This window comes from Bombina bombina, chromosome 10 (genome assembly GCF_027579735.1).
Source record: "Bombina bombina isolate aBomBom1 chromosome 10, aBomBom1.pri, whole genome shotgun sequence".
Classification (NCBI taxonomy): domain Eukaryota; kingdom Metazoa; phylum Chordata; class Amphibia; order Anura; family Bombinatoridae; genus Bombina; species Bombina bombina.
In genome coordinates, this window is record NC_069508.1 from 96,875,007 (window position 1) to 96,896,424 (window position 21,418).

Below are 21,418 nucleotides of genomic sequence, written 5' to 3' on the forward strand. Positions count from 1 at the left end.
TCTCAATTGTCCCCCTGTTTCCTGGCCGATAGCAGCTCCCTCGGCTTCAGGTGACAGGGACAATGGACTACTAAGTTTAAAAACAACAATCACCAACATGCAACTAAGTGCAAAAAAAATGAGCAGCAAACTAGTTTCGACTGTGCTTATCAGCCTTTCTCAATGCTATGGACAAACCGAGGCCCGGGTGCCACCCCTTTAAATAGCACTAAGCTTAAACCTTAGACCAATCAGCGATTCATGTGAGAACACTCCTACTTCTAATCCAATCCCTGTCTATTGCGGGATTGTGACGTACACTCGCTAAACAATTATTCATATATATATATGTTTTGGTAGTTACTAGTGCAATCTCATGTACTGAGTGTTACTCGGTCTGTTCCTTCACCTCCCATATAGTCAGTCATTTATTAGAGGACACATATATACAGTATATGTGTATGTTTACATATAGTTGTAATCGGTTGTGATACTGAGAACGTAATATTGTTGGTAAAATGTAGATCTTATCCCTTACACAAGATACGATTATAATATGGGACATAAATGCCTTTTGTTTTCTAAATAATCAGTAGCGTTGGTGCAGTTAGGAGCGGCACGTAAATGAGCGATTTCTATTGGTCCCTTGAAACACACCCACATCTAGCGCAATCCAATCAGACATTCGTCTTTGTATTTGTAGACAACTTAGTGTCACATTGGAATATTATGAAATATTTAAGAATACCTCTTAAAGTCTGCTTCAAATCATTATGTTATAAAAATCATTAGTGTTGTAACTAATTATTACCCCTTCACCAAGAAAACTTATATTTGGGGTTGTATAAAGTTGTATCTCGATTTGACACATGATTAGGGATTACCATTGGTCCAATTTACACACACACCTTAGGTATTATCCATTCCAAGCGCCATGTATGCATATGGGGAATAGATTACCACAGTAATGTTCCTGTTCACATATTACTCTTTATAATCTTTTATTTTTATATTGTTTCCAGATTATAAGTAAACATAGAACGTTCTAAAAAGTGTGTGAATTTGGTGACAAAGTGTCACTGGAAACCGGGAATCACTTTCAGCAGTGAGATGTTCATATTAAAGTGACATGATCTAATCTTCTTGTGTGTTGTCTTCCTATGGTTAGGATTACTAGATTACTGCCTAAGGGTAATAGTTTATTAGGTTTCGAAAAAAATACTTTTTATTTCTCAATAAATAGTGCCCATCTCTACAGTATTAATCTACCTCATATTTGATTCAGTATTTCAACTATAGGAAGTATCTCAACTATAGGTAATGAATAAAGACTTGAATTCTAATATTAAATATGGCTAAACATATAAAATGCATAGTATTTCTAACATTACATTGCCTATAATTACATTCATTATACTTTCTTAGTGTGAAAACACATATTGGTATTATGTAGTACTAGGCTGATGTCGTTCTCATACTATACACTTTTCTGGTAATTATTCTCTATAATTAAGCCAAAAAATTATATATAACTTGCACATAGAGTTATTAGGATATGGGAAGAAATTGGTTAAATGTATGAGAAGTGCTATGGGCGGCCACTATACACCTTAAAAATTTGTTAGCGATTAAAATGAACTAATATGATATTCTGTGATTAATGTATACCTGTTGTCTGAGGGTCCCACTCTCTCTCTCATTTAAGGTTCCTGTTTCTAAAGGAATTCAGGTTAAACCTGTGAGTATCATTTGTACTAAAGAGGAGGTCGCTAGTCAGATCAATATTTGGTATAATTCAGTAATCATAATATATTAGTGTTCATTTATTATAATGGAAGAAAAAGTAATCGAATAAAATACAATAAAATAGATTGATGGATAATACCTGTCTCATGTATTAGAATGTGTGTGATTCATGATACTTATTAGTAGATATGTTAGAAAAACTATATATATATATATCTATATATATATATATCTATCTATCTATCTATCTATCTATCTATCTATATATATATATATATATATATATATATATATATAGTTAGTAATATGACAAAGTATGATGATAGTCATGTTTTTTCATATTATCAAAATTCAGTAAATATAGTTTTTAAAGAAATACCCAAAAGTTGTTAGCCTCATTCATCCCATTGGGTATAATTGTATTGAGTCTGAAAATCCAACTCGTTTCTTTTTGTAGCAGGATTTTTTCGCAGTTACCCCCTCTGATTCCAGGTTTGATTTGTACCAGACCCCAACATTTGAAAGAGGCAGTTTTGCCTGAGTGAGACTGTAGAAAATGTTTTGCCACGCTAGTTATTTGTTTGCCCTTTTCTAAGTCTTTCTGTGCATTGCGGATGTTACTAAGATGTTCTGTCATTCTAATGTTCAACTTGCGGGTAGTCATACCTGTGTAAAATATGTCACATGATCATGATAGACAGTAAATGACATTCTCGCTTTGACAATTGATGTGGCTTTTAATTTTCCAAGTTTTTTACCTGGCTGCCTGATGTCCTTCCTGGTTCCTGTTCCCTGGCTTGTTCCTGACTCTGCTGTTTTCCTTGTTCCTGATTCCGGCTCATCTGACTATTCGCTTTGGCTCCTGACTCGGCTCGTCTGACTACCAGCTCTGGTTTTGACTCCTGGCTTGTTATTTGACTTGTGGACTTTTTATTATTTTTTGCTATGAATAAAAGTGTGATTATTTTTGCACTTCTCGTCTCAGTCTGATTCCTGGCACCCTGACATTACGCAAAGGCCATGAATCCTGATGGTGCTAATAATCCACCTTTACCTGCCATCATTTCCAGGATGGATGAACAGGATCACCGCTTGGATCTATTTGCACTAGCCCTGCAAACCCTGCTGATTGTGGACTTTTTATCATTTTTTGCTATGAATAAAAGTGTGATTATTTTTGCACTTCTCATCTCAGTCTGATTCCTGGCACCCTGACAGTAGGGAAGCGAGTTAATTTCAATGGGCGTTTGTGGCAGTGTAGGGTTCAGAAGTGTACCAGGGGTTTTGCAATGAGGCCACGGCATTTTATGGGGTTAATAGAGTAGGGGGTCTATTTTGATGGGGGTTAGCACGCGAGTATAGGTGTTAGTTTTCTTCTTTCATTCGCAGATCTATTGAAGTCTATAGGGCGAATGCCATATCGTAATATCTGAAGTCTAGTTTTTTGCATACGTCGGGTTTTGCAAGAACACAAAGTTTTTACTTTCGACTTCTAAAACGCTACACGTGCAAAAAGCTAACTTCTAGCTGTGTTAATGCTTGAATTAATATTTAATACTTTAAAGTTAATAATGTATATACAATACAATAGTTTAAATCTTTGCTGTATGGTTACTTATCTCTACAGCATCAGAGACATTCCAATAATACACAGTAGCCATTTAAAAATGTAATGAATGCTAATAAAAAATAGAGCATTCCATTAAGAAATAATTAGAAAATGAGCATAAATGGCCAGAAAATAAACTGAATTAAACAATTGGAATAAACATTATAACATGATAAAAACTGCTGACTTTTTGATCTGTCATTTCTTTAGTCAATCTTTTGGAATGACTGGTAAAATAAAAAGGTACAATTCTGAGGTATCCAGTCATCCTGACCTGAACAAAGTTACCATGACCTAATAGTTGGCCAACAATTGTTAATCCTGTTGTTGATTTCCAGTATAAAACATATACATGAATTAATGTTTTAATATATTTACTATCATTAAGACAAATTGTATAATGTTAAATTACTTTTGTTTAATAATTAATTACATTTTTTAAACTTATTGTAAATTGATCATTTAAAAAAAAAAATCATTGGGTAATAATTGATTATTAACTAGGGATGCACCGATACCGATACTAGTATCGGTATTGGTACCGATACCAAGTATTTGCATGAGTACTTGTACTCGTGCAAATGCACCGATACTTAAACCGATACCTCCACTTCCTACCCATATGCTATCTTGTGGCGTTTTTTCAAACTGCATGTTCTCATTTCATTTTAAACTGGAGTGGAGACTAAACTAAAAATTGTTTACTACTGTTCTGCCAATACAAATTGCTGTTATTTGTATTATTGTAGGAGAGATCACTGTACCTCGTTCAGACAAACCCCTGAAGTACTGGGCAGTTAATAAACAGATTTCCAGGTCTGGCTAAAATGGCCCAAAAATATCTTTCTGCCCCATGCAGTAGTGTGGAAAGTGAAAGACTGTTCAACTTAGAGTCGAACCTCCATACAAATGTCAGATTGATGTTATATAACAGCCCTACAACCCAATTGCATCACCCCTTTAAATGTAATATTTTATTGTAATATTTTTTATTTATAAACATGTTTAGTGAACTTTTTTATTATTTCATAATGTCTTTTGAATTACAGTCCTTTATAATTATAAAGAAGGAATCTTAACTAATTAGTCTGTATTGTGCTTGGTAAACTGTCACATGACATAAAGAAAAAGTATCGGTAATTGGTATCGGCGAGTATTTGAAAACAAGTATCGGTACTTGTACTCAGTCATACAAAAATGGTATCGGTGCAACCCTATTATTAACCAAACTTCCCCTTTTGTTGGCATCACATGCTCCTGATTTCTCTTGTATAAATAGAGCATTTTGATCTTGGGTCTACATTCACCATCAAAATGAGGGGAATCATCCTAGCTCTTCTGCTCACCTTAGCGGGTATGTGACCACCAGCCTGAAAATTTAAAAAAAAACATGAAATATAAATATATATATATTTGTTAATTGTTTTTCTAATAAATATATTTCTTTTTTCCTTACAGTGAGCGAGAAGTCTAAAATTGGTAAGCATATTTTATTTTAAATATAATTAATTTAATAGAAAATATATATAAAAATGTAAGACAAATGTAAATTTAGATTATCTTAATTATTCTAGTATTAACAAATATTTTTGATACAATTATTTATTCAATACCTATTTTTGTATGCATAAACAAAATACTGCATTTCAATATATAATGAAAATAAATAGTTTATGGGATATTTTATAATACGTATATTTTGTATAATAAAAATACACACACCACATATATGTATGAGAAGCCTTCTTCTTTTGTTGACTACAAAATAATTTGAAAGATAATTTACAGTGGTAGCAGAATATTGTAACTAATTCATATCTTACAATGAATTACAGAACCATACTTTAGTGAGAGCAAGACGTATGTGTACAATTATGAAGGAATTATTCTGACTGGATTCCCAGAGAATGGTTTGGCTAAGGCTGGTATTAAACTGAACTGTAAAGCTGAAATCAGAGGCTATGCACAGAGGTCCTACATTCTCAAGGAATAAAAGCTAAATGTATATTTCACATTGGTCTACAGCTAATTTTATTAACATAATTGAATATTTTCTGTATAAAATTAATTTTCTTCAGAAATTGCTGTGACAGGTCACAAAAAATATATTTTGTATTTACAATAACTATTATTTTAAAAGATATTTTTTAATTAAAAAAATGTAAATAACAAAGACTATAGATAAAAAGCTAATTTCTGTCTATGGGGTGTTTTTGCTTACTAAGCTCTCACTATGCAGTCTTCGACTAAAACTCACTTATAATTTAATTCTTTAATGAATGGATTCCAATGAATAATACAAAACTATTAATATTAGAATGGGAGTTCTAGTCTTAATGAATCTAGGAGACATAATTTAGTTTGTCCAATGTGATATGCTTTTATATTTAATATTATCAAGTATCATTAAAAACAGACAGAAAGAAATTTGTATTAATAATAATAATCTTATATTTGCCCCCAACAGCTCTAGTTCAGCCACATGACCTATAATGTACATCAGCAATAGCTCAAAAAGGAGTGGTTATAGACCTTAAAGATTATGGGTGCTAGCAACATTTGCTGTAAAATATCCTATCAAGGGTGAAAGGTATTATACTTTTTTTCCTATATAAATCAACATTTCTCCAATTTTCCTCTCTATGTGCCTGAGAGAGAGAAAATAAAATGCACAAAACTAGATTATCTTGCAAAATTAAGGTTAGTGATACCTTTGAAATTTAGTGGTGTCCCAACAGTGTGGCATTACATAGCTCTCCCAACCACCCACTAGAACTGCTAATGAGAACAAATTTATACATTAAACTATTGTGTAATGTTTCTATTTCCACATTCTTTTCTAAGATCCAATCTCCAGAAATAAAGGAGTACAACGGAATATGGCCAAAAGATCCATTCACTCGATCCTCTAAGCTGACCCAGGTTCTGGCTGAACAACTAACAAAACCTGTGAGGTTTCAGTACTCCAATGGCCGTGTGGGAGAGATCTTTGCTCATGCTGATGTTTCAGAGACTGTGGTCAATATTCACAGGGGAATCCTAAACATGCTTCAAGTTACAATCAAGAAATCTCAAGATGTGTATGACCTGCAAGAGGTTTGTGTTATATTTAGCTAAATCCTAGATATAAAACCAAAATATAATTATTTATTTTTCAAACAGATGTAATACATTCTATGAATATTTTCTAATCTGTTTCTCAGAATGGTGTTACCGGAGTGTGTCACACAAAATATGTGATCCAGGAAGATAGAAGGCAAGAGAGATATATTGTAACTAAATCCACAGATCTCAACAACTGTGAAGACAAAGTAGTAAAGAACATCGGAATGGTCTACTTGGAAACCTGCAAAGCATGCCAACAGGTAACTGTGAAAACTATCATTTTTAATAATGGCTATGTATAATTTCAATATCCTCTGAATTCATTATGTTCTATTTCTCTATACAGAAATCAAAGCACTTACGAGGATCAGCTACCTACACATACAAACTAAAGGAGAAGGAACAGGGTGCCCTCATTGTAGAAGCTACAGCCCAGCAAGTCTATCAGTTCTCTCCATTTTATGAACTTTATGGAGCTGCGGTAATGAAAGCAAGGTATAGTTTTATCAAAGAACTTTTATGTATAGCCAAATAATAAATAATGTATACACTAGAGCAGGGCAACTCAGACTACAGTCAGCAGGCAGCATCTTGGCCTCCATCATTTTTTGGTTAGTTGGCACTAAACAGAAAACAGACGTTTGTAAATTTGTATTGAAGATGCAGTTAAGCTCATCTCATTAGGTAATTAAGCAAGTATATTTGTCTTAAAGTTTGCAAATTAGAGTAGTAAATACAATCAAATGATATTTATTAATAATAACTATTGTTCGATAATTTTTATAAACTATTTTCATTTGGAAGCATTACCTTTAGCATAAGTGTGAGCTGAATGTAATATGGTTCCTGGCCAATCATATCATTAATGAACAGCCCTCCATGTGAAAAAAAAGTTTAGGCATCGCTGAAGTTATTAATTTTTTTCATACTGTATTTATAAAATACCATCTATTGAGCCTTCTATCTTCTGTTTGCCCTCAGATACCAGCAATCTTATTTCACTTTGTTCATTCATATATCATTGAGGGCTTTAAAATGTTTTGCATTTATGTATTTATACCTTTATTTATACTGTAAACTGGTGGTGGACCATATTTTCAATGGCTTTTTTTTTTTGTATTCCCTTTATCTTTATTTAAAGGAACATGAAACCCAATTTTTTTTCTTTCATGATTTAGATAGAGAATACAATTTTAAACAACTTTCTAATTTACTTCTATTATCTAATTTGTATCATTCTCTTGGTATCATTTGTTGAAGGAGCAGCAATGCACTAATGGTTTCTAACTGAACACATGGGTGAGCCAATCACAATCGATATATATATATATATATATATATATATATATGCAGCTACCAATCAACAGCTAGAACCTAGGTTCTCTGTTGCTCCTGAGCTTGCCTAGATAAACCTTCCAACAAAGGATAACAAGAGAAGGAAGCAAATTAAATTATAGAAGTAAATTGGAAAGTTGTTTAAAATTGTATTCTCTATCTGAATCATGAAATAAACTTTTTGGGTTTCATGTCCCTTTAACTGCTCCCTATTTGTGTCACACTTTTATGTGTAAAGCAGTGGTAACAAAAATAAAAAATAACAAAAAGGAATTGCCTAGCAAATTCAGAACACTTTTGAGGTTGAGGCTGCTTTCCTCAGCATGATTACTAAATAAACCAGTAATATAGATTAGGATAAACATGTTTGAGCAGTAACTGGGATACAAACATTACACGCTATTGCTGGATATAGTCATTTCCTTCTCTTGAAAATGGCATATTTAAAGACAAGCATTGCAAGGATCCATTTCTTTGTGATCTCTTATAGCAATTAATTGGATTTTCTCTTTCAGACAAGTACTAACATGGGTGGAAACTAAAGCTAGCCGAAGCAGTGATGCACAGCTGCAGTTGGAAAATCGTGGTGGTCTTAACTACCAATTTGGTGCCGAAGTCCATCAGATGCCATTTCAGTTATTGAAGACCAAGAACCCAGAATCACAGGTATGGCTTATCACAATAAAACTAGGGTTTCCCACATACTTAATAACATTATTTTAAACAGTATTAAATATTTCTATGTTACAAAAATATACATTTTAGCCCATTTTCATGAATATATTTAATAAAGCAGCAACCGCACACAGACAGTTAGTAAAATTATGCAAATAAATAAGACAGTCGTTAATCCGTCTTGTGGTTTCTGCTACAAAGTGCAGGACAGGTTGATTACTAGAACATAGCTATATAACTTCAGGTTAAATGGGGATATTTTTAATTGCTTATTTATATGTATGTTTTCTAATGTATCAGTAGTATCATGGTATGTGTTTATTTGATTTGCTATAAGACTTTATACATAACACACATACATTGATTAAACTTTTTGCTTTTAATATTTCCTTTGTTTTATTAGATTGTAGAAACACTTCAGAACTTGGTGCAGAATAACCAACAACAAGTTCAATCACAAGCTCCAGACAAATACCTGCAACTGATTCAGCTTCTGAGAGCAGCAAGTGCTGAAAGCCTTCAGACTATTTGGAAGCAGTATGCAGACCGACCTCAGTACAGGTAATGTCTATGTAAATATGCTTAAAGGGATACTGAACCCAAATTTTTTTTCTTTCGTGATTCAGATAGAGCATGCAATTTTAAGCAACTTTCTAAGTTACTCCTATTATAACTTTTTCTTCATTCTCTTGCTATCTTTATTTTAAAAAAGAAAGTTCAGAACCTTGGACAGCACTTCTTTATTGGTGGATAAATGTATCCACCAATCAGGAAGGACAACCCAGGTTGTTCATAAAAAATGGGCCGGCATCTAAACTTACATTCTTGCTTTTCAAATAAAAATACCAAGAGAATGAAGAACATTTGATAATAGGAGTAAATGAGACAGTTGCTTAAAATTGCAAGATCTATCTGAATCACAAAAGAAAAAATTTGGGTTCAGTGTCCTTTTAAAAAAGTATTTAAGTTTCATCATTTTTATATGACCCTTTCTTCAGTATAGTTATCCTTATAAAACATTCATTGTATGAAGAATTCTTCAACACGCAAAAGCAGTATTATAGATATTAGGCTTATTGTATAGAATAAAACTAAATTTCATATAAAAGCAGCAATTATGAATATGATTAAATATATGTTTGCTTAAATTGACAATTAAGTCAACATTACATATTTTGTAATTCATATACAGCCAGCGATTTTAAACAACTTTCTAATTTACTTCTGTTTTAAAATTTTAAGCTCCGAGGCGTAAATGACTCTGGAACACTATATGGCAGCAGTTTTGCAAGAATGTTATCCATTTGATAGATAGATAGATAGATAGATAGATAGATCGTTAAAAGCACATCACTGGGAGATGGGAACCATGGCTAGGTTCCCAGAGGTGGTTGCCGCACCCGAGGCTCTGATTAGAACAGAGTACTCTAGAGCGAATCTGCCCTCGGCCTACGTTGGAACACAGTCTCTCAGACATATGTCTGATGGACCAATGTACTTCGGCATTCTGTCCATCAGCATTTTGTCTGAGCACCGGTTAAAGCATGTCACTCTACGACTATAATGGCCCTTTAACTTATTTTTACTCAAAAATATTTTAGAACTGCTGCTCCTTCATAACATGATAGAAAAAAATTAAGAAAATGTTGTTTGACTAAAGAGATGCTTATCACAGAATTTAGTGATTATCTATAAAATCAGCTTTTACTTCTCTTTGAGGCTTCTTACTGAAAAAGTGATAACTTTTACCATACACAAATTTGCATATAAGAAACATGCATTAAAGGGACATGAAACTAATTTTTTTCTTTTGGATAGAACGCACAGTAAATTTGATAATAGAACAAAAATGGAAAGCTGTTTTTTTTTTTAAATAAATTGTACACTCTATTTTAATTATAAATGAAAAACAATTGGGTCCCATGTCCATTTAAGGTAATTTTAACATCAAATTGGCTTCTCAGGAGAATTGCCTTATATTTATGCTATAGTGTACTGTATCTGTAACCATTATACATGTGTATTTATATAGGCACTGGTTGATACATGCTATCCCACTGATTGGATCTACTGATTCTCTGAAGTTCATCAAGCAGAATATAGATAACCAAAATCTGAACAAACAGGAAGCTGCCTTGTGCATCAGTATGGCTATGCTGCATTCACGTGCAAGTCAACGTACATTGCAAGAAGCTTCTGTAAGACCAATAATAAATTCCTATTATCTTATTGATTTCTATTCATTATTGAATGAAATTATGAACCCTTCTTAAAAAAATTAAATATGTATCTAAAAACAGAAATCCGCTGAAAAATGTATTATGTTATGGCAAGACTAGCAATAAAATATACTACTATTAAGAGCAATACAACTGTTGAATTTTTTTCAATAGTCAGTTTCCTTTTAACAATATTGTTGTACTATTACTAATATTATTATTTATTAACCTGTATTTCATTATCTGGGTGAAAGTTTCCTATAAACTTTTTAACAATTAATATTTATTACTATTTAAAAATGGTGATTTGCTTTAAGAATCTGTGCACTCCTAATGCCAGAAGAGAAGATTAAAAAATACATATTGTTAAAGGGAAAGGATATAAATGTTTTGCTAAGAAAGGAACAATACATAGTAAACCACCAAACTGCCATATGGCCAGAACACATTATAGCTGTAAATTTAGCTGGTAGTAACAAATTATTATCAACTTCAAAGGAAGAAAACATGATTTTTTTTATTATTTACTTCCAAAACGAAAAGTATTTTTGTAAATGAATGTATAATGTACATGTTGCTTGTTTACCAATATATTGATTTCATTTATGGGATAAAGATAGATTATTTAGTTTTTTATAAGGACTTCCTGATTACTATTATTTGTGTTAAGCCCTTTAAAGGTCCTTTTTAGATCAAGTAATGGTTTAACATTGTCTATGAACAGTTACTTCTGTGGACTGTAAATAATGTTTACTTCTCTCAGATTGACACAGGCATAACTAACTGGTTTAAATGGTTTATAGGACTTGGTAATGGATTCTAAGATACAGAACAAGCCTTTCCTCTACAAGACTGCAATACTGGCCTATGGTTCCATGGTCTACAAATATTGTGCCACAACCTCATCTTGCCCAGAAGCGGCTCTCCAAGTACGTACTAATTATGTACAACGTATGTATCTCAGTAAGTTCAGAGACCTCACACTTTACTGATATTATGCTCCTATCTATCTTCTATAGCCTCTTCATGATTTAGCTGCTGAGGCTGCTAGCAAGGGCAGAGTAGAAGACATCTCTCTTGCATTAAAGGCAATGGGAAATGCGGGACAACCTCAAAGTATCAAACGTATTCAGAAATTCCTGCCAGGATTCTCCTCCGGTGCTTCCCAACTCCCTATCAGAATTCAGACTGATGCTGTGATGGCTCTAAGAAACATTGCCCAACAAGACCAACGAAAAGTAAATGAGTATATTGATAATATTCCAATTAGCAACACGTATTAGAACTTTGGTAAAAACATTTATACAATATACAATATAAAGTAAGGTGATTGCTGTATTGAAGGATTGCAGCTCCAGAATTTGTGAAAATACAATTAGAATACCAGTAAATTAGATGAAAAAACATTACATAGTGTTCATGACATCAATTACGGTTCTTGACCTTGCTTATTTTTGTATGATATTAAGAGTTTCCCTCAACAATAATTTACAGTCTATACATCTGTCACATTTGTATAGCTTTGTTTAAAAATGTTTTGAAAGTGTTATATTTATAATATTGTTTTGTTTTTAGGTTCAGGAAATTCTGCTCCAGATCTTTATGGACCGTAACGTCCATTCTGAGGTGCGCATGGTATCTTGTATTGCTCTGTTCGAAACCAAACCAGGAGTCGCCATAGTAACAACTGTAGCTCAAACAGTAATGAAGGAAAGCAAAGTTAACTTGCAGCTTGCAAGTTTCACATACTCTCATATGAAGGCATTGACCAAGAGCAGACTGCCAGAGCTTCATTCATTGTAAGTCATAATAAGCATCAATAACAAAATAATTTTCACAAAAGTAGAAATGTCACACTTTATGTTAACATTCTCTATATTTACAGGGCTGCAGCTTGCAGTATTGCTTTAAAAATGCTAAATCCAGCTCTTGACAAGCTTGGCTTCCGTTACAGCAAAGCCCTTCATATAGATACCTTTAAATGTGAGTAACAAATACCTGGTACGTCATAAAACAATTATATGTGCAACCTACACATGAGACATTGTTAGATTGCAAATATTTGTAACTCATCAATGGCAATAGAGATAAGACTTGTCTTCAAGCACCACCAACAGACCATAACACAACTTCACATGTAGTTCATTTGTAAGTCATGTACAATTAGTCACCTATGTTCATGTCATATTGTAATGTCTTGGTCTGTTGGTTTTCCCTTATTCAACTTTTTGAACAACTGGAATCAATGACATATATAAAATGTTTCCATCAATTATCTAGGAAGCCCATCTAGTAGCCATGGGCCATATATAGTCCTCTGCACTAGTATTTTCAGCCCTTAGGAAAAGCAGAATTAAGAATATCTGCCACAGTTTTTGTGGCCCGAGGAAAAAGCCAAACTTAAAAATGTGTGCGTTCCAGATTTCTGTTGAGTGGGCAACTCTAAAGAATTCTCTGGAGGACAAAACAGCAGATAGAGGTTACCCTGGTTCATTACCTAAATCCGGCACTGTGCCACTGGCCTTTTTAGACCAGCAGGTCCTCAGCAGCTGTGCAGGTCCTCAGTAGTACTTCTATTGTGCGCTTAACCCTTTTTAGGGGGTTAAAGAGTGCAGGGTCGAAAGTCTTAAAATGACATGCAATAATGAATCAGAGCAGGTCATTTTTTTACCTATTATGGCCCTTTAATCTGTTAATTGGTAGTAATATTTCTTGCATTTTCTTTCTGTAGACAATGTGATGACTGGAGCTGCTGTAAATGTTTACATTATAAACAGCCCAAAAACAATGTTCCCAACCTTTATACTCATTAAACTCCGAGGAATTGCGGCTGGTGCTGAGACTGACCTTGTAGAGGTATTTTATTTCTTCAACAAATAAGTGACAATATGTATATATTATATGTCTATGTATAACGTATTTATTACCCCTTTGTTAAATATAATCTTATTTTACACTAAATTTCTTGGTAACTTTTTTATAGGTTGCTGTTCGGGCAGAAGGACTCCAGGAAACTTTAAGAAAACAGAATATTCCATTTGCAGATTATCCCATGCGCAAAAAGATCATGCGTGTAGTGAAAACTGTAAGTGCTATAATAAATCTAATTATTATTGTTGCTTTAAAACAATGCACACATCTATTATATATAAGAGAACATTATATATATATATATAGTCTTATCAACAGAGGGGAAAAGTTACATTATGCTTTTGATTAGTTGAGACAACTAGCTTATTCTTGTGGCTTATTAAACAGCATATGGAGCCTCAGTTGTAATATTTGGGATATGTTTTAAGTGCATTACCTCAAAGTTAAAGGGGCATAATCACCATGAGAGACCTTCTTTATTTTACCACCTTTTGCTATAATGACAGTGGCTAACCTTGTCTACACCAGTAACAAGCTCATTTTGGCTTGTTACTGGTATTAGGATGTTATCAGTTAAAGGCACTTAGGGTATGTAGCATCGTTAGCCTTGATAAGTCAGCAGTTTCTGAAATTAAAAAATCCACACATTTCCAAGCTATATTACATGAAAATTAAGCAAAATAAATAATTAAGTATGTTGCAAAGTTTTTTTACTACACATAGCTAAATAGTTTATATTAAAATATCAATGTGTTTAATCTCTCTTTAATTTATTGCAAAGCTACAGAAAAGTCTTGTAACTACAAGGTGTGTTTTTTTATTGTTTTAAAGTCATATTTTTACTTTAATTATTTTATGAAATATAATCATGAGTATAATTTTAAAAGCCTGTCTATATATCACTACACAATTTTCCTAAGGCGAGTGTGTTTCACAACTTTAATATATAAGCCATCATTCTTCTATATTTCAGTATGAATCTTGTTTTAATTGTAACAAAAGAATCTGTTAATATTTTACGATTAAATGCCTTTAAAATATTAATTTTAACCATCTTATTATTTGGTTTATTTCATAGCTTACTGGCTGGAAATCACTGCCTTCTGATGAGCCCCTTATCTCAGCTAACTTCAAGGTGCTTGGTCAAGAGATGCAATTCGCTCAAATCAGCAAAGAAACCATCCAAGAAATAATGCGGGTAACTTTTTTTATCCAATCCCCAGTTGTGCATAACCAACACAGTTATATTAATATAATTTTCACCTCTGTGATTACCTTGTATCTAAGGGGCATATCTATCACGCTCCATATAGAGCTTAAAGCCCCGTGTTTCTGGCGAGCCTTCAGACTCACCAGAAACACCAGTTATGAAGCAGCGGTCTAAAGACCCCTGCTCCATAACCTGTCCGACTGCTCTGAGGAGGAGGACAGAGATTGCCACAATTGAACCCGATCGAATGCGATAGGATTGATTGACACCCCCTGCTAGCAGCCGATTGGCCGCGAATCTGCAGGGGGCGGTGTTGCACCAGCAGTTCACAAGAGCTGCTGGTGCAATGCTGAATGCGGAGAGCGTATTGCTCTCTGCATTCAGCGAGATCTGTCAGACATGATCCGCAATGTTGGATCATGTCCAACAGGCCTTTCATAAATAGGGGCCTAAGCCTCTGCAGACTATCCCCTTATTTCAGTTCTTTTGACAGACTTGCATTTTAGCCAATCAGTGATGACTCCTAGGTAACTCCACGGAAGTGAGCATAATGGTATCTATATGGCACAAATTAACTAGTACAGTCTACCTGTAAAAAACTGTGAAAATGCCCTGATATAAGAGATGGCCTTCAAGGGATTAGAAATTAGCATACGAGTCTACCTAGGTTTAGCTTTCAACAAAGTATACCAAGAGAACAAATCAAATTTGAAGATAAAAGTAAATTGAAAAGTTGTTTAAAATTGCATGAATCATGAAAGTTTAATTTGACTAAACTGTCCCTTTAAATACAAACTTTTAAAGGATGGCTTTTACAATCATCTAAAAAAACAAAGCTTATAAGGAAAGACCCCAGATGAACAGAAAAAATTTTTTATGGATAGATCCAAATATATCAGGGGATTTGACAAATATAAGATCAAATATCTTAAAGGGTTTCATTAAACCCTTTTTTTCATAAAGATGGAAAACTAATAATGGGTCATGATCTGAAGTCAGAATATAGAAAGCTTAGGGTTATTTTACAGGAGTGGTGGGGTCACAACCAGTAAGCGATTTTAAGAATAACTGGTATGTGCATAAGGCTATAGGGAAGATGAACTAAGCCTAAAATTTAAATAGAAATATGGACAATCTAAAAGGGCCTTTTTGTTCTTATGTCTGTTTTCTGTATTTCTCTAGTCTCTTTATGAACCAGCAGACAGGCATTCCGCAATTAGAAATGTGTTGAATAAACTCCTTAATGGTGTCGCTGGCCAATGGGCTCATCCATTTTTGGCTGCAGAAGTTCGACACATTATTCCCACTTGTGTTGGTCTCCCAATGGAATTCAGTGTACACACAGCTGCTGTGATTAATGCTGCTGCTAATGGTAAGATGCGTAATAATGTCCCTTATTAAATGAGAATCCGTTGTACAGTTACATGCAAAAAATATTCAGAAATAAAATACAAATTATGACTGCATGTATATACAAAATACTGAATATGATTAGAATAGAGATGTTTATGTTAGTTTTGTATGTTTCAGGTCTAATTTATCATGCAAATTACTTTCTACGTTACTATATACAATATATTTTATATATATATATATATATACACTTTGCTTTCAGATATATAAAGTAAGAATATTATTATTATTATTATTATTATGATACCTGAAAGAGCTTGGAAAGCAGACTACTTAATAGCTAGATCATGGATCATGGAAAGTATAATTAAAGTAACATTCATTTGCAAAAGTGTCTGCCATTTAATGGGTTCCCAATGATCAATGTACCTGCTAGAGTTTATTAAAGAGTTCCATTATTTTGGATTTGAAAAAAATGCTGCTTTTGTAAGATGAAACTACCATCTATAATGAAAATGTCAGCATTACAGGCCATAGAAAAGCTATGTATAAAAGAGGCAGTTATCAACCTCCCAGCAGGCGGGTGAAATTCAGAAAGAGAGCTCAGCCCATTTGAAAGGATGTTTCTTAAGCAAATTTAAATACAAATAATGCTTATCAGCTCTTTACTGGATATATTGTACTTTTAAGCAACTATATTTAAATATATATATTTTTAAAATTAACATTACCTTGTTTCTCTAGAATGTTACTAAATACACTATTTGTATTTTATAGTTAATATGAAAGTTTCACCATCACCAACTAAAGACTTAAGTGTAGCTCAGCTGCTGGAATCTAACATACAACTTCAAGCTGACATCGCTCCAAGGTGAGAAAATATATCTGATACTGGTACTAAGCAAAATACAATATTTGGTGTAAGAATCTGCACATAATTAGTAGATTTTTTTTCTACCTATTAATAATATCAATTTATAATATGCGCATTAAGAATTTTATATGATTTTTTGTCATTTAGTAAGTAACATGAAAAAAAAATATTCTAACAATTAATAACACATTAATGAACGTTCTAATAATGGTGTGAACACTCCTAATTTCATTTTAATTGTAGTGTGTCAGTTCATGCTGTGGCGACGATGGGAGTGAACACTCACCTTATACAGAGCGGTATTGAATTTCACGGTAAAGTACGGACATTTACCCCAGCTAAATTTACAGCAAAGATAGACACAAAGGACAGAAATTTCAAGATTGAGTCTGCTCCATGCCAACAAGAAGAGGAACTACTGCTGACAAGGTAGGTTTTTTTCTACAGCTGATTAAATACAGTAATAGACCCAAGACAGTGGCGCACACAGAAACTAGATCTACATTTGTTTAATGACAGTGATTCTTCCCAGAGCAACCTGGTACAACAATTACAACTAACTATAGCATAAAAAGGAGCAATTTTCATTATTTTTACAGATTTAAATTATTGTTTTCCCTAAAAGACTTGAATTAATAACAAATTGCAAATATCCATGTGGTTTCAACACAAAGACAAAAGCTTTAATAAGGTTTTCATATACATAGTGTTGAGTTTTCTAGTGCTGTATAAAGACGCCCATTACAGGTTGTGTTGATTGGCTGCATTTATTTCAAAGAGCATTGTAATATGTGTATGTCTTGAACGGTGAGCACTCGCAGCAGATCTTTTGAATTTGTTGAAGTATTACTAAAGTCAAAATTAAACTTACTTGATTCTTACAGAGCATGATATTTTAAACAACTTTTCAATTTAGTTCCATTATTAAAATGTGCTCAGTCTTTTTATATTCACACTTTCTGAGGCACCAGCTGCTACTGAGCATGTACAAGAATTCACAGTCTATATGTGTATGAATTTTGTCATTGGATGATGACTGTCACATGGCTAGGAAGTTTTAAAATATTGATTGCTCATTTGATATTCAGAGTAAGTGCTTTTGCATTCTTTTTTATTGAACATGTAATGGCCCTTTAATCTATTGATCATTGTTTTATTGTGAGAGAAGATCTGATCTACTGATTTACTTTCATCATGATGAGATAGCACTGACTAAGTGTATATTTTATTAACAAATAAGATCACAGTTTGACACTAAGGGGCCGCTTTATCATAGTCCGAATGCGGCCAAATACAGCTGTTCCCGAGCGAACATTCAGGCTCGCCGGAAACAAGAGTTAAGAAGCAGCAGTCTTAAGACCGCAGCTCCATAATCGTACGCCTCCTCTGAGGCGCCGGACAGCAATCCGCCCGATCGCAGACGATCGGGTTGATTGACAACCCTGCAAATCTGTAGGGGCGGCATTGCACAAGCAGTTCACCAGAACTGCTTGTGCAATGATAAATGCTGACAGCATATGCTGTTGGCATTTATCGATGTCTGGCGGACATGATCGCTACAGCGGATCATGTCCGCCAGACAAATGATAAATCAAACCCTTAGTATGCATCATAGAGACATTATTGTTTTCCAACATTAGGAAAGTAAGTAAAAAAATGAAAATATAGTCTTTAACAATGTCTGATTAATAACTAATTTTTCTTGGTAGATCTCAAGTGTTTGTTGTGTCAAGAAATGTGGAAGAGCTGGAAGCAACAAAGAAAACACCAATCTTACCCAGAGGAGCCGTACAACACATTCTTAAGAAACACTTTGAGACTACCGGAAGGAATTCTGAAGAAGCGGCCAGCATGATGGTAATTAGGATTCTGTATGATGATGTATTTATATATATGAATTGGTGTGTCTGATATTGCATACTTCATAATAGACTTGTGCAACTTAATACACACTGAGAGGTCAGTAGTTAATATTGTCTTCAATAAACTGGGCACTCCAATTTAGAAAGTGGACAGTATTTATTAGGTTTAATAAACATTAGAGTCCAAAAATATATTTATCATGCATATGAAAGAGCTGAAAAACATTTTTTGTATGAAAAAGGTAAAGTTGAAGCTAATTATTTTAATTCTGGACCTTGCATGTTTGATACCAACTAATGTATAATTTCCAGCTGCTTTTTGGCTGATAAAAAAAGTACCACACTCTAGTGGTAAAATGAGAAAAATCTGCTTCAGCACAAAAAGAAAAAACATTGGAACAAACTTATTTACAACAACAACAAAAAAGTAATTAAACCTGCAACAAATTTAAGAAAAGTGATTTTATACTTAAGGTAGGAAGAAGAGTAAGGTTATAGGTGTTTAGTCATTTTAAGGCAACCTTATTAAACTGATGGTTGGGCATGTAGGTGCCTTAAGACAGTCTATGGGGCATATTTATCAAAGTGCGAGCGGACATGATACAATGTAGCGTATAATCTCCACTGCACATCGATAAATGCCGACAACATTTATCATTGCACAAGCATTTTACGATTGGATTGATTTCTGTCCACGGCCACAGAGCAGATGGACAAATTAGGGAGCAGCGGTCTTTAGACCGCTGCTTCATAACTACTTTTTTCCGCGATCCTTCAGGCTCGCCGGAAACAAGGGGAATCAAGCTCCATTCGGAGCTTGATAATTCGTCCGCCTAGACTTGAAGGAAATTAAAATTGATGCACCTGTATATGCTTTGTTTTTCAAATCAGAAGTGTTTGTGGTGTTTAGCTGCTGAAAAGAAACGATAGTTATAGCCCTCAAAGCAAATGGTAATGGATGAGAGAGATAAACCATAACTTGTCAGCCAATGCTAAGTTTGAGAGATAAGGGCAATTGATCTAAAGATAAAGCTCACTAAACCTCTGCATGAAATAAAAAATAATTGCTAAATACTTTTGTTGTAGGATGTGTCTTCAGAAATGGTGAGCAAGAAATGGGCCTACTCTGCAGAAGTAACAGAACACCAATACTCATCATCTAGGAACACTGATGACTATCGGTACTGTGCTAAAGCCCCTAAATTTGGCTTCCAAGTCTGTCTTGAAACCAAATATCAAAAATGCCGGATTCCTCAGACAGACCCCACTATATCGAGCAGTTGGAGAACAGGAAATCAGAGTCACAATAAAACCAGGTATAGCTCTATTTTTAAATGCCTTTGCTTAATATGTAAATATGATTGATACACAGTGTAACCTTTTTTTTACATTTGTATTGCACAGCTCAAAGTGATGCACCAATTGAAAAACTTCAGTTGGAAATCACAGCTGGAACTAAAGCAGCTTCCAAGATCATTGCCATGGTAACTGATGAGGATAAACAAGGTGAACAGCTTGAAGAGTCCGAGGTTCATCTGAGACTCAAAAAGATTCTTGGAATAGAAGATATTGAATATAGAGTAAGTTGGAATGATATATATATTTATTTATTTTTAAATAAAAGTTTATTGCTTTGTCATTAAGTTAGAATATTTAGTAATATTAGCTTTCCTGTTCTTGGAATTTTTATAATTTATGTATATACAACATTTATATCATGTATGTGTTTTTTTTGTAAAATACTATTTTTATTACGTATAAATAATATGTCTTTCATTTTAATATATTTAGATTTTTTTTTCTTTCATGACACATTGCAGGCCAGAAATGAAAGTTTACGTCAAAATAAAAAAGGCAACAAAAAGAGCAAAAACGCTAAAACCCCAGAGACAGACGTTGTTGAAGCCAGAAACAAAAAGCCACAATCCTCATCCTCTTCCAGTTCTTCCAGTTCATCTAAATCATCTAGTTCTTCAAGTTCATCTAATTCACCTAGTTCTTCTAGTTCATCTAGTTCTTCATCAAACTCTTCTCCTTCATCTTCATCAAGTTCATCTCAGCAATCTAGGCGCCAAAGGCAACATCATGGACAAAAGAATGAAAAAGATATTGTACCTTCAGACAATTATCGCCAGCAGTCACAGAGAGACAGACAAACAGCTAAAGGGCGTCAGCAGCAGAGTAGTAGCAGCAGCAGCCGCAGCAAAAAAAGCAGCAGTTCCAGCAGCAGCAGCAGTAAAAAGAGTAGCAGCAGTAGCAGCAGCAGTTCCAGCGGTCAAAAACAGCAGAGCCCAAAATAAGCATCATCAAAACCATGGACAGCACACTCAGCGCAGTCATGAACAGCAGAACCGTCATAACAAACATCTGAGGGATTCTGACCTCCCTCAGGTATTGTAATAGAAAGCTGGGCTAGAATATGACGCACTGTGTTTACTGGGATCTGGGAATCTTAATTGTAAATGTTAGTACAGTTTTAATTTATTAACTAGATTGATTTAACTTAGCAACTCTTCATAAATGAAGCAGGAAAACTTATAAAGATGCATTTTTATGTAAAAAGTTTTTACTCTTGAACGT

At 33.8% G+C, this 21,418-nt stretch overlaps 1 pseudogene; it reads left to right on the forward strand.

Annotated features, from left to right (window-relative positions):
- Nucleotides 1-4,648: 4,648 nt before the first annotated feature.
- LOC128640829 (vitellogenin-A2-like) overlaps nucleotides 4,649-21,418 on the forward strand; it is a 28,165-nt pseudogene continuing 11,395 nt past the window's right edge.